Source organism: Triticum aestivum, chromosome 5B, assembly GCF_018294505.1.
Source record: "Triticum aestivum cultivar Chinese Spring chromosome 5B, IWGSC CS RefSeq v2.1, whole genome shotgun sequence".
Taxonomy (NCBI): domain Eukaryota; kingdom Viridiplantae; phylum Streptophyta; class Magnoliopsida; order Poales; family Poaceae; genus Triticum; species Triticum aestivum.
In genome coordinates, this window is record NC_057807.1 from 629,038,236 (window position 1) to 629,052,573 (window position 14,338).

General features: G+C 49.3%; 1 pseudogene; it reads right to left on the reverse strand.

Annotated features, from left to right (window-relative positions):
• Nucleotides 1–4,793: 4,793 nt before the first annotated feature.
• LOC123115139 (uncharacterized) lies at nucleotides 4,794–7,306 on the reverse strand (annotated as a pseudogene).
• Nucleotides 7,307–14,338: the final 7,032 nt, after the last annotated feature.

Here is a 14,338-nt window from a genome sequence, read left to right on the forward strand (position 1 = left end):
GACCGCTCTCCTCGGATTCCAACCGGTGGGATCGTTCCCCACCTCGCCCCCTTGCCATGGACCAAGGTTCTTCCCCTAGTTCCTCGTTTTTTCTTCTATTCTTGTGCTTCTAGGTCTTGGGGAGATGCATGTGGTGTTCATGAGATTTTTGGCTAAATCTGTGCAAGTGGGATTTGTAGGAGAGTGGTAGTGTAGTATGCATGCTTTTTGGATTGTCAAAATAGTTCCGGTTGATCAACGGTAGTACCGATCTGGATTTGCGGATGTTCTAGATCCAGGTCCGCGGCTCCTGTCGCAAGTTTTGATCCGTGCGGTACTACCGCTCTTCCTAGAGCGGTACTGTCGGTGTCAAAACCGGCGGATCTAGGGTAGGGGGTCCCGAACTGTGCGTCTAAGGCTAATGGTAACATGAGACTGGGGACACGATGTTTACCCAGGTTCGGGCCCTCTCGATGGAGGTAATACCCTACTTCCTGCTTGATTGATCTTGATGATATGAGTATTACAAGAGTTGATCTACCACGAGATCATAGAGGCTAAACCCTAGAAGCTAGCCTATGGTATGATTGTTGTTGTTGTGTCCTACGGACTAAACCCTCCGGTTTATATAGACACCGGAGGGGGCTAGGGTTACACAGAGTCGGTTACAGAGAAGGATATCTACATCCGAATCGCCAAGCTTGCCTTCCATGCCAAGGAGAGTCCCATCCGAACACGGGACGAAGTCTTCAATCTTGTATTTTCATAGTCCAACAGTCCGGCCAAAGTACATAGTCCGGCTGTCCGGATACCCCCTTATCCAGGACTCCCTCAGTAGCCCCTGAACCAGGCTTCAATGACAATGAGTCCGGCGCGTAGATTGTCTTCGGCATTGCGAGGCGGGTTCCATCTCCGAATACTCTAAGATAAATTCTGAACACAAGGACCGTGTCCGGCTCTGCAAGATAAACTTCACATACCACCGTAGAGAGAACACTAACCCACGAATCTAATCTGCTAACAGATCTTCATAGCATGACAGCATGCCATGGTCCGGTCATTATTCAAACCGCTTTTCACAACCAGCTCCCGCACACATCGCGAGGTAGTTTCTTTGGCACGTCTTGTCAAAGCAGAGATCATGTCCCCTTATCGCGGGATCTCCATCAATACGGCCATGGGTAACCCAACCAGCGCCATCAATCGAGGCGCTTGGAAAATAAGTGATTTCGAGAGGCAAGTGGGGAGGCGCACATTCTGCATCGCCTTTATAAGGGGACAAGGATCTCCCGTTCTTACCCACGCCTTCTTCCTCCTTCGCTCATCCATTCTCACACTCTCGAGCTCCAGCGCCCAAGTTCTCACCTTCTCCGTAGGACCGCAGCATGTTCGGAGCGGGAGGCAAGTGGATGGCCTCCTCTGTCACAGAGGAGGACATTACCAAGCTTCGGGAGGCCGGATACCTGGCGGAGAGCATCGCCACACAGGCTTCCGGCAGAGGGACAGATTAACCCCACCCCAAAGTCTCGAGAGAGAGTAGTATTTCTCCCTCACTTCGTCCGCGGACTAGGATTTCCACTCCACCCATTTGTCCGCGGGCTCATGTATTACTACGGGCTAGATTTTCACGATCTAGCCCCGAATTTCGTCCTCAACATCTCGGCGTTCATCGTCGTGTGCGAGGCCTTCCTCCGCATCAAGCCCCACTTCGGCCTGTGGTTGCAAATCTTCTGCGTGAAGACGAAGATCGTGAGTGGACAACAGGCGAAGTGCGAAGGTGCCATGGTGGGCAGAATACCCAACCTTACATGGCTCGACGGCTCCTTCATGGAGACCATGAAAGGGTGGCAATCAGGATGGTTCTACATCACCGAGCCGCGCGACGCCAACTGGGTGGCGGCCACCAAATTCAGATCCGGAATCCCCATGCGGCTCACTTCTTGGGAAAAGAAGGGCCTAGCCTGGGGCGAACCCACGGAGCTGACCGGACTCGAGACCTACATCAGAAGTATGAGGGACAAGAAGATCAAGCTTGTCAACATGGTCCAGGTCATGCTCATTCGCAGGATTCTCCCGTGCCAAAGACGGGCATTCGATATGTGGGAGTTCGATCCGGCCGAACACCAGATGCCGTCAGAACTCTTCGACACGATGCACAAAGACGTCTAGAAGGTACTGTTCAAGGCCAGCGAAGCTCCTCCCCCCTTTCTAAGGACCGTGGACTCAGGCAAAGCGCCTTGACAATCCGGTAAGTCCTCGGACTATCACAAGATGTTCCTTTCCCAGTACATTCGTGGGAGGATTTCAAAGTCACCATGCTGACCAAACAGGATTGGGTGGAGACGGCGGAGCGGATCGACTGTCCGGCTCCGCTGCCTGAGGATCCAGCAGACGCACTCCTGACGGAGATGCTGGTTCCGGCGCCTTACAATGTGCCGAAGAAAAAGGCCGAAAAGAAGGCCACGGGGACCCGGAAGGGTCTCCGGCGCGAGGCCACACCAGACGCCTCGTCAGAAGATGACGAGGCACACTCCTCCCATGAAGGGGAGGAGAGAAAGAGGAAGGCCGACTCAACTGGGGGGCCGAAGGGTCCAAGAAGGCGGCCGCGGGGACCAGAAAAGGTCTCCGGCGCAGGGCCGTGATAGACTCATCATCCGAGGATGACGAGGAAGATCCCCCCCCCCCCGAAGACGGGAGGAAACATGAAGAAATGCCCCCTCCCCGTACTGGGGAGGAGAAGAAAAGGAAGGCCACCCCGTCGGGGGAAGGCTGGGACGCCGAAGAAGGGAAAGGCGTCCCGTCAGGACCATTCTACTACTGCCGCATACAGCGAGGAGGAGTGTCTACCCAGGGACAAGCCCCGGGCGAGGTCATAAGTATCCGCACTCTGTTATACTTTTTGTTCGGCTTTGCCTTCATGGTTTGTAATAACGCCGAACTTCTATATGCAGTCCAGCCAGGTCCAATCTCGGGGTGTCCTCTTCGGAGGAGTCTCTGGGCGAGTCGGAGATGAATTCACTCCCGACGGACACCTCCCCACGACCTGCGGATGACATCGAGGTGTTGTCCAGAACGATACCAGAGCAGGAGGCGACGGTTCCGGAGACGCCCCAAGGAAAAATCCCAGACGCCGGGCACATGGGGGGTAAGACCCCATGATTATGCTGACAGGAGCCACAACAAGTCTGGCTCCCGGCCGGTTACTGCGCCGGAGCCTCCGAAGGTTCCGGATTCCAGAAGGCAGCCCCTCGCGAAGGAGAGCGAGCCGGCCGTGCCGATGACCTCTGCCCAGCTGGAGGCATCGGATAATTTGTTGGAAGTGCTTCGAGGCGCTTCCATCGATGATGAGTACCATACTCTTATGAGTACAATGATTGAGAAGGTTCGGTTTGCCAAGAGCGGATTGACCGAAGCCTGCACCAGCCTACTAACAGGCTTTGAGGTAAGTAATGAAAAAGTGTGAGGAAATATCACCCGATAGACAGTAACCCCTGATACTCTGGTTGGTGTTCGGGAGGAAAAGCCAAACGGAGGGTCAACTAAAAAACCACATGAAGCTAATAGTACCTGTCTATGTGAACAATCAGGCATTGCTGCTGACCGCCGCTGCGCACGGCTGAGGTTGCCGGACTCAAGCGCGACCTGGGGCAGGCCGAAGAAGAGCTCGGCCTCGTGAAGAAGCAGCTCGAGGAGAATAAAGGTAAGTGAAACCCCGTCCGTGTGTCGTATAGAGGAGAAAAAATTGATGATGCTAACAAAAAGCATCATGGTTTTTGATAGGAACCGCGACCGAAGTGGTGGCCCTGAAGAAAGCGTTGTCTGCAGCCGAAGCCAAGGCGGCTACGGAGCGCACCGAGCGCGAGAAGCAAGATGCTCGGGTAGGAGAGGTACAGCAAGAGCTCCAGGAGCTCAGCAAGAAGTTCGAGTCCTTGGAGCATGACTTCAAGACGCAAGAGTCTGAGCTTGCGAAGGCCCTCCAGAGCGCGACAGACGCCAAGGCCGAAGCCCAGAAGGCCCTCCAGGAGATCCAGGTGGCCAAGAAGATAGCGGAGGCTAAGGCATTCTTTATGCAAAGCAAGCATGTGGAGGAGTCATTTCTTTTACTTACACGAATTCGGAGCTCTCCAGGGGCATTCGTAGATTTGTCACGCAGCATTTCAGATGCCGCGGAGTTCTATTGTGCTGAAGAGGGGAGCTCAAAGGAGAAGCCTGTTCTGGTCCCAACACATTGGAACCAAACACCTGATGCCTCTAAGTGACCAACTGAAGCAATTGGTCGAACTCCACAATGCGGCCGAACTGGCCATGAAGGACCTCATAGTCCGGATGTGGCCTGGCGAGCCCCTGCCCGACAGCTACTTTGGCCTGATAAAGCGGATGGTGCATGCTTGTCCACGGCTAGAAGTTATCAAGCAGTCCATCTATATTGAGGGTACCCGACGGGCCTTTGCCCGCGCGAAGATGCATTGGGTCAAACTGGATGCTGAGAAGCTCGTGAAGGATGGACCCCCGGAGGGTAAGGAGCATAGCTACCCAAAAAAATATTATGATGGCGTTATAAAAGGCGCTCGTCTTGTGGCAAATGAATGTACCAAGAACATAATCTTTGAGTGAATGTACTCATGTCGTCTTTGTAATATGAGAACGAGTTCGTTTGCGCTATATAACGTTGTGTTTGATTTAAAATATTACCTTTTTTTGACCGTAAACAGTAGGGGAACCCCCCACTATGAAAGAATCAATTAAATGAAGGTGATAAAGTTACATGGATACTTACAAATCCATTTCCCTTTGGGAAAGGACAGAAGGCTACTTTATTGGAGTGAGGACAGAAGCAAAGGAATAAAGTTTTTGTGCTTCTCCTTAACTCTATAAGCTAGGAGTGAAAAATCAACTTTGAATCTACTAAGCCAAGCAGCACGGGACGGTGCAATCCCTCTAAAGTGTTTGTTGTTTCTTTCTTTCCATATGCTCCACGCCGCCAGAAGGAAAACTTCCATGAAGAGTGGTCTCCCCCAAGTGTCTTTCATCATTGAGATTTTGGAAAGAGAAGTCCCCCTTGTTGCCAGGCAATACCTCTAAAGAACAAATGCTCTAGTGTTTCCTCAATGTGCTGCCCGCATAGAATGCAATCATGATTGTTCCCGATGTTGTAGTGGCGTCGTTTAAGCATATTCCTTGTGTTTAAACGGTCCGAGAGCAATAGCCAGCCAAAAACTTTGATCTTCATGGTTGATTTGGATTCCCAGAGCCAATGGAAGGCACGATGACATTGGATGTCTCGGAAGCAGAAGGCATATAATTTGTGAGTGGTATATTCCTTATCTCCCCAAACATACGTCCAGATGTCCTTGTGTTGTGAAGCATTCGAAAAAGTTACATCCCTGGTGTCCTGTTGAATTTGTCTTACTTCATCATATGCTTGTGGGGATAGGGGTAGATGGAACGCCTCATGCAGTGACGTAGTGGCCAAGAAATCCTTTACCGAGATGTCCTCCTCAGTGGTGTATGAGAAAGCACGTGGGTAAGTATCTGCTAGGATGCCATTACACCAGTCATCTTTCCAGAAGAGGACGGTGGTACCAGTTATCACCTGGACTTGAGTGATTCCACGAAAAATTGGCATGAGCTTGGATACGTCTCTCCACCAGAAAGAACCGCAGGGATCGGTTGCATGTGGGATCCGGCCATCATAGTAAGTATCCTGAATAAGCTGAACCCAGGGCACATCCCAGTTGTTGTAGAATTTATGAAGAAATTTTAGGAGAAGAGCGTCTCCTTGGATTCGAAGGTCGATGACTCCTAAACCTCCACAATCTTTGGGTTTGCACACCATATCCCAAGATGCCAAGGAGTTACATTTGTCACCTTGATCAGTTTTTTTGGTCCAGAGGCATTTACGTCTAATCTTGTCCAGCAGCTCAATGATTTTAGTAGGTAAGCGCAGGGTGCACAGTGCAAATATGACCAAGGAGGTAATCACAGAGTTGAGTAGCGAAAGTTTTCCACCATAGGAGATCATGTTGAGGGTAGCAGAAAGTCTTCTCTCCACCATGCAAACAAGGGGCATGAGTTCAAGGACTGTTGGCCGTGTTGTTCCCAGAGGCAGACCTAGGTATGTAAACGGCATTTTCCCAACAACACAACCAAAAATGTGTGCCAATTGATTGCAACGGTCCGTAGGGAAGTTAATGGGTATAATTGTTGACTTATGAAAGTTGATCTTCAATCCAATGGATGTTGCAAAATCAGTTAAGATGTTTTTCAGTACCAAGGCTTGTCTTGGGTAGGCTGGAAGGACAAGTATGGTGTCGTCGGCATATTGAATTACTGGGTAATCTTGCTGGTTCCTTGCAGGGAAAGGCAGATGGATTTCATTACGTGCAAAGGCATCATTAATTGCCGCTTGGAGAAGGTCAGCTGCAAGGACAAAAATAAGAGGGGAGAGCGGATCACCCTGTCTCACCCCACATTTGCAGTAAAATTGTCGTCCTGGAGTGCCATTAAGGAGGACCGAAGATTTACCCGACAAGAAGATGCACCTAATCCAATTCAGCCATTTGTCATTAAATCCCATGCTTTCCATAATTTCAATCATAGCCTCATGTTTGATGGTGTCGAAGGCCTTGGCAAAGTCTAGTTTCAGAAGAATGATTTCCTTTTTTGAAGATTGGCATTGGTAAATGTATTCATACGCCCATGCGAGGCAATCTTGAATGGATCTCCCCTTTAGAAAACCATACTGGTTGCGATGAATTATCTTCAAGATGACTCTTTGAAGCCGGTTCGCCAAGATTTTTGTGACAACTTTCAGGCAGCAGTTGAGTAATGTGATCGGTCTGAAATCATTAACTGAGGCTGGGGAGTTTATCTTAGGGATCAGTGTAATGAATCCATCATTTATACTCTCCAGGTTGAGTCCTCCCTCGTGAAATTGATTGCACAATTGGTAGAAGTCCTGCTTTATGATGGGCCAACATCTTTTAAGGAAAACCCCAGAGAAACCATCAGGGCCAGGAGCGCGATCTGCCGGCATTTCCATAATGACCCTATCAATCTCCTCGAGTGTGAACGGAAGAGTGAGCTGATCAAGGCCCTCAACTTTCTTAATTATGCGTGACAGATCAAATTTCATAGAGTGTTGTTTGGCTGTGCCCATTCTTTGCTTGAATGTTTCGAAAATAATTGATTCCTTGGCAGCATGGTCTTCCACGGTGTCCCCATTATCAGTGGTGAGAGTTGCAATATTATTCCTCCTATATCTTTCCGAGGCTAGGGCTTGAAATTTTTTGGAGTTCTCGTCTCCAAATTTGACCCATCTCACCATGCAACGTTCCTTCCAATATATTTGTTGATATTTGAGTAGCCTCAGTATGTGAGTTTTCAAAAAAATTCTAAAGTTGCCCTATGGAATTGTTAAAGTTCTTTTGTTTTCCAGCTCGTCTAGCTCATTTAGCGCTTTATTGGAGTTTGCAATTGCCACCGAGAGCTTAGAAATCCCTTTGCTCCAATGCTTGAGGTCACGTCTTAGGTTCTTGAGTTTTCTACATAGGACAGTCGCGTAGTTCATTGATTTGACCTGTTTAGCCCAGGATTTTGCCACTGTATCCATGAACCCAGGATGATGAACCCAGTAAGATTCAAATCTGAACAATTTTGAACGGGGTATAGACGTTTCAATTGTGACTACACAGGGCGTGTGATCCGACACGGGTTTGCCCAGAGGTTTAACCGGGGTTTTGGGATAGGTGGTAGTCCAACTATTGCTGGTAAAGAACCAGTCTAATTGTTCGAGTAGTGGGTCCACCTGCATGTTGCTCCAAGTGAAAGAGCGTCCCTGGATTGGTAACTCAATAAGGCTCTATGATCTAAGGAAGTCATTGAATATTATCATGTCATTAACATTACCCCCAGGTTTATTATGGTTATCAGGTGCACGGATGAAGTTGAAGTCCCCCACAAAGAGCCAGTTTTCATGAGAAGGTATATCAAGCTGAAAAAGCCAGTCAATGAAGTGTTGTCGTTGCTCTCCTTGGCAGGGTCCATAGATATTGACGAGCGTCCATTGGTGAGCAGATTGTGTGGAGGTGAACCTAGTGACGAGCGCGAAGTCTTCAGAGAACAAGGTGACAGCTGAGAAGATCGAGCTGTTCCACACCATCGCAATACCACCAGAAGCCCCACGTGAGGCAACAAAATCAAACTGATCAAAGTTACGCGGGCAGCAAGATTTAACAAAAGATAGATCAAAAGTGGTCTTTTTTGTTTCTTGCAAGCATACGACAGAACACCCACTAGACCTGATAGCATTCGAAAGCGCCAACTGCTTATCGTCCGAGTTCAACCCACGAACATTCCAACACAAAACATTCCAGTTTACTAACGAAGACATTTAAATAAGAGAGGGTAAACAATCAAGTTGAGGCGTCCGACTCCTCCTCCAATGGAGCCATGAGAGCATCTTCAGCGAGCTCGGCAGGGGGTATAGCACAAAGGTTGGTGCCGATGTGCTGAATGACATTGACAGGCGTTGGAGGGGGAACTGGCTCTGCAACAGAGTCACTGATCCTCACAGCAGCTGGGACCACCCGAGGCTTGACCTTGGAGGCTTTCATCTTGGTGTCAGAAACTGAATGGGTGCGAAATCCATCATACTTGTTGGAACTGGCACTTCGGCGCAAAGAGATAGAGCATTCAGGCACCATGGCTTTCTCTTTACGATTGTCAGAGATAACAGCTTCATCAAAATGAACAGTGTTAACCCTGTTCGATTGGTCCTGTAACACCTCATCAGTCACAGTAGTAAGGGCAAGCAATTGATTTTCCTGTCTGGGTTCCGTAACAGGCAAGTTCTCCAACAATGGTATAGCACTAGCGGTATCTGAAACCTCCAAATTGATCTCCTCAGACTGATCATTATACTTAGTCAAGTCCCAATTGTCTGCAGCTGCAAAATTCTCAGTCAAGGCAGGAACATTATCATAATATGTGATTGTCTGAGTGGCTGAAGTAACAGTTAAATTCCCATCATTCTCTGAGAGAGTGAAATTCAGAGCCACACATTTGTGTCTAAAACCATAGTTGGAGCTCCAGGGGCCATAAGATGCAATTATGGGCATAATAGCAGCTTTCAGGTAGGTGTTAAACCTGAGCATTGGCACACAATCATTCAGAACCATGGCTGGAACAAAATCACCTTGAGCAGACATGTTTAAGAGCATTCCAGCATTTGTCACTGTGAGAGAGATATCCAAAGCATTAATTTCTTCAGGGGTAGCAGGGTAACTGGAAAGAGCTAGGTTGGCAGAACTGGATGCCTCCTGGGGCCAGAATTGATTCATCAAGCTAACAGGTACAAGCACATATGATTCAGAGGCAGTAGCACTAGAGTCAGTGCTATCAGGAACAGAAATTGAATCATTCCAAGCCGATCCAGGGCTGTCATGAAGATTGTTCTGTGGCACAATTCCATGATTAACTTGCAGCCCTTCCCCAGCTAACCATTCCTGGAAGTTGTAGAGCATGGGTGGTGCCTGAGGTGGCGGTGGGGGCCAGACTCCCCACTCAGGATGAAAATCCACATCATTGCCTTCATCCACAACAACATTTTCACTGTCACTTTCACCCATGTGTGCATTAGCAGCAGCATTCTGGAGTTGCCAGTTGTGCAGTTGCTGCTGATAGATTTGTTCAGCAGTCAGGCCATTGCCATACAGGGGGTGTGGAATGCCATCAGCCGGGGGTGGGTCTTCACCAGTCGGAGGAACATCAAGCAGGTGTGCATTCCAGTCTGAACTTCTTAAGATGGTAACTACCATAGTCCAACTCTGCCTAGGGCCACCCAACTGACGCATAACCAGGCTCTTAGGAACCAAGCGCAGGTGAATCACTCTAACTTTAACCAGAACAAACTTCCTATCATTCCTGGGATTATGCCACTCAATCAGACTACCAAACTTGTCAACAGATTTGTGAATGTAGTGCTGTGTCTGGTAGTCATAGGGAAAACCAATGTAAAGGATCCAAACTTCAGGACTAAATGTGGTGAGCCTCATATTTAAAGCAGCATCATGCGAAACAAAAGAAATCACAGTGTGTTCATTGGCCTCATCCTCATCTAAATCAAACGTGGTACCAACTACTGCATCTCGAACCAAGGAATCCACAAAACCAAATATGGCAATACCAAGCGGATGATCGTCAACTTCAGTAGTGTCACATCCCTAGCTTCTGGCATTGCTCTAGGTTAGCTTCATGTGTGCATCATGTCTATATTTTGAAACTTGAATTGAGGAATATTGGAAGCCTCAAAACCCTAAATAAAAGAGGGGCAAAAACCCTAGAAATCTCATTCATTGCTCCAAAAGGCTCTTCTTAAATGTTTGATAATTTTTGGTAAGGGTTCTGGTCCCAACCAAAATATTGAACATTTTTAAGGATTTATTTTTGGGACTTTGAATTTAAATCATTAGCTATTTGAATTTGAATTATATTCATATAATTAGAATATAATTTCAAATACCCCTGAAATATTTTATGAGCTTTTGGAAAAGTCCATCTAGCCAAATAAAATTATTCAGAGGAGTTTTTGGCATTGTTTGAATTTGTTTAAAATTCAAAACAGTGGCAAAACGAAATTAAATAAAACAAAACAGAAGAAAAAAATAATAGAGAGAGAGAGAGAAGGACTTACCTGGGCCACTTACCTGTAGCCGGCCCAGCTGGCCAGCTCCTCCCGCTGGCCCAGCCCACCGCCGCCTCCCTCCCCTGTCGCCTTCCTCCTCTGCCAAGAGGACGGGCACGCGCCCGGCGCGCGCGGCCACGCGCCCCGGCCACCTCCTCCCTGCCTGGCTGCCTCCTCCTCCCCTGGTCCCTCCTGCGACGCCACGCAGTCCCCGACCCCCTCTCCCTTCTCCCTCTCTCCCGCGTCCTCATCCTCTCCCCGGAACCCTCTCCCCCCCTCCTCTGTTCCCCTCACCGAGCGGAGCCCGTCGCCGCCGCTCGCCATAACCACGGCCACCGGGCCTCCCTCGCTCCCCCGACTAGCCCAGAGGCTCCGCCTCGACCCCCTCTTCCCTCTCCACCGACCCATGGCCCTCCGGAAGCCCTGCAACGCCGCCACCATCGCCGTTCCGTCGCCGACCACCGAAGCTCACCGCTGGCGATTCGCCGCCTCCGACGCCTCCCCGAGCTCCCCGAGGCCACCATCGCAACCCCTGTGAGCTCCGCCACCGTTTCCCCCTCTTTCCCTCTTCGTTTGGTTGCTGTAGCCGTCGCCCCCTTGATGACCGAAACCCGCCGCCGTCTGTGATCGCCGCCGACGTGCCTCCGGCCACCTAGTGGCCCGGCTGTCGTGCTCAGCTTCCTCCCCGCGCTGCCTGGAACACGTAGTTGCCCCGCACGAGCCTCCCCGGCCACCGTAGCGTCAACCCCGAGCTCGCCCGAGCTCCGGCGACCGCCACGCTCGACGCCGGTGACGACTCCGGCCATCTTAGGCCCAGCCGCTGCCACTACTCGACGCGGACGAGCGCCCGCGTCACGTAGACGCTCTCCGCCGGCCATTTGGTCGCCGGAGGAGGAAACCCGCACTCCTCCGCCGTCTCTGGCTCCGCCGGCGACGAGTCGCGGGTCAACTCCGGCGAGTTGACCCAGGTTTGACCTTCCCCGTGTGTCACTGACGTGTGGGCCACCCCCCCTGACATTTTAGTTAGTATTAGTTTAACACTAATTAAGTTAGCTAATTAGATAGGCCACTGACATGCGGGCCCCGCCCGGCTAACTAAGTTAGTTAGGGCTAACTAACTTGGTTAGTTGACTGGGTCACTGACCAGTGGACCCCACTGGTCAGGTTTGACCTGGTCGGCGCCCGTTGACCTGCTGACGTCACTATGAGGTCATGATGACGCAATAATTCCTTTCTGGAATTTAAATAAATCTTAAATGATTTAATAATTCCAGAAAATGCCTAAAACTTCTAAAAATCATAGAAATTCAACCGTAACTCCAAATTAAATAATTTATATATGAAAAATTATCAGAAAAATTCAAGGAATCCATCTGTACCATTTACATGCATGTTAGAACAACTTGTCACTACTGTTTAGGGCAAATGAAGTGAATGACATTTAAATAACCACATATGGAGTTTGAATTTGAATCTTGGATTCAAACCAACTTCATCTAATCTGGTTTTAGATGCATTAGCCCAAAACACATTCATTTTGCCATGTCATGATCATGCATCATATTGTGCATTGCATTGATTGTGTTCCCTTCTGTATTGCTGGTATTTGTCCCCTCTCGATAGACGTGATACCGATGATGTGATCGTTGACACTGATGAAGACTCAATGTTATCTTCAAAAGTGCCAGGCAAGCAAAACCCCCTTGTTCATTCCGATACAATCCCACTCTCTCGCTCTTGCTCTCTTTTACTGCATTAGGACAACATGGATTCATCTGTTACTTGCTGCGGTAGCTGAACCCCTTTATCCTCTGCATGACCTGTCATTGCCACAGTAAATAGATGAAACCCACTAGCATGAGTAGGAGTTGTTTGAGCCCTGTTGTGCCTACTCATTCATGTTTGTTTGTCATGCCTGCTACTGCTTAGAGTTGAGTCAGGTCTGATTCATCGGGGATGAATCAGAGGCGTGTGAACATGTCCTACTGTGTGTGAGCTAAGTGTGTGAACACGATTTGGTAAAGGTAGCAGTGAGAGGCCATGTAGGAGTACATGGTGGGTTGTCTCATTGCAGCCGTCCTCAGGAACTGAGTTCTGTGTTTGTGATCCATGATTCAGCTACTACCACGCATTGGGCCCGAAACCAATGGACCCTCTCGGCTTCTTGATCACCCTTGTCCTCTGTCCAGGAGTTGCAAGTAGTTTCTGGTGTTTGTAGTATGCTGGAGGCCGTGCGCAGCGCTGACCGTAGGGGTGGGCTGTGATGCGGTAGGCACGTGGCACGGTGTACCGGGCGCCCGTTTGGTGTCTCGGGAACCCTGTTCACATCGTTTGGGGTTGTGAGCGAAACTCCGGCCGGAGCTCCTCATGGATGGAACCCGAATAGGCGATAAACCTGGACTAGAGACTTGAGTGTTTAGGCAGGCCATGGCCGACACCCACGTTGGGCTTCCGCTTGAAGGTTGCCGAGTACATGTCATGTAAACGGCGGTAAGTGGTGAGAGCGTGTGTGAAGAAGTACACCCCTGCAGGGTTAATATGATCTATTCGAATAGCCGTGTCCGCGGAAAAGGACTTCTGGGTTGCTTATATCAGTTCATAGATAAGTGAAAGTGAATACTCTAAAATACGCAAGATAAGCATGAGTGCTATGGATGGCGTTCTCGTAGGTAGACGGGAGCGGATCCATAGTGGTGTATTGATATGGTGAATATGTGGACTCGTGTGCGCCACCTCAAAAGAGTTACATTGCAGTCGTAGTTCAGGATAGCCACCGAGTCAAAGCTGGCTTGCTGCAGTTAAACCCCACCATCCCTTTGTTGATAATGATGCGTATGTAGATAGTTCTGATGTAAGTCTTGCTGGGTACATTTGTACTCACGTTTGCCTATTTTATGTTTTTGCAGAGAGACTTCAGTCTCACTAGTAATTCCGCGTGGTCTTCGACGTTTAGCTTGTTACCTCAGCTACGATCTTGTGCCTCGGCAGGATTGGTAGATAGTCAGGCTTCTCAGCCTTTTTCATTTATAGATGTCTGTACTAAGACATGTTAAGCTTCCGCATGTGCTTTGACTTGTATGCTCTGATTGTTGGGTCATGAGACCCATGCTTGTAATATCTCGCTCCTCGGAGCCTACTGAATAAATTACTTGAGTCGTAGAGTCATGTTGTGATGCCATGTTGTATTTGCACATATCGAGCATATTGTGTGTATGCTATTGAAATGCTTGGTATGTGTGGGATCTGACCATCTAGTTGTTTATCTTTAGTAGCCTCTCTTACCGGGAAATGTCTCCTAGTGTTTCCACCGAGCCATGGTAGCTTGCTACTGCTCCAGAACACTTAGGCTGGCCGGCATGTGTCCTTCTTCGTTCCTGTGTCTGTCCCTTCGGGGAAATGTCACGCGATGAATACCGGAGTCCTGTTAGCCCGCTACAGCCCGGTTCACCGGAGTCCTGCTAGCCCAGTGCTACAGCCTGGATTCACTCGCTGATGACCGACACGTTCGATGCTGGGTCATGGACGCCTGTCCCTGTAAGTCTGTGCCACTTTGGGTTTACGACTAGCCATGTCAGCCCGGGCTCCTTATCATATGGATGCTAGCGACACTGTCATATACGTGTGCCAAAAGGCGCAAACGGTCCCGGGCTAATGTAAGGTGACACCCGTGGGAAT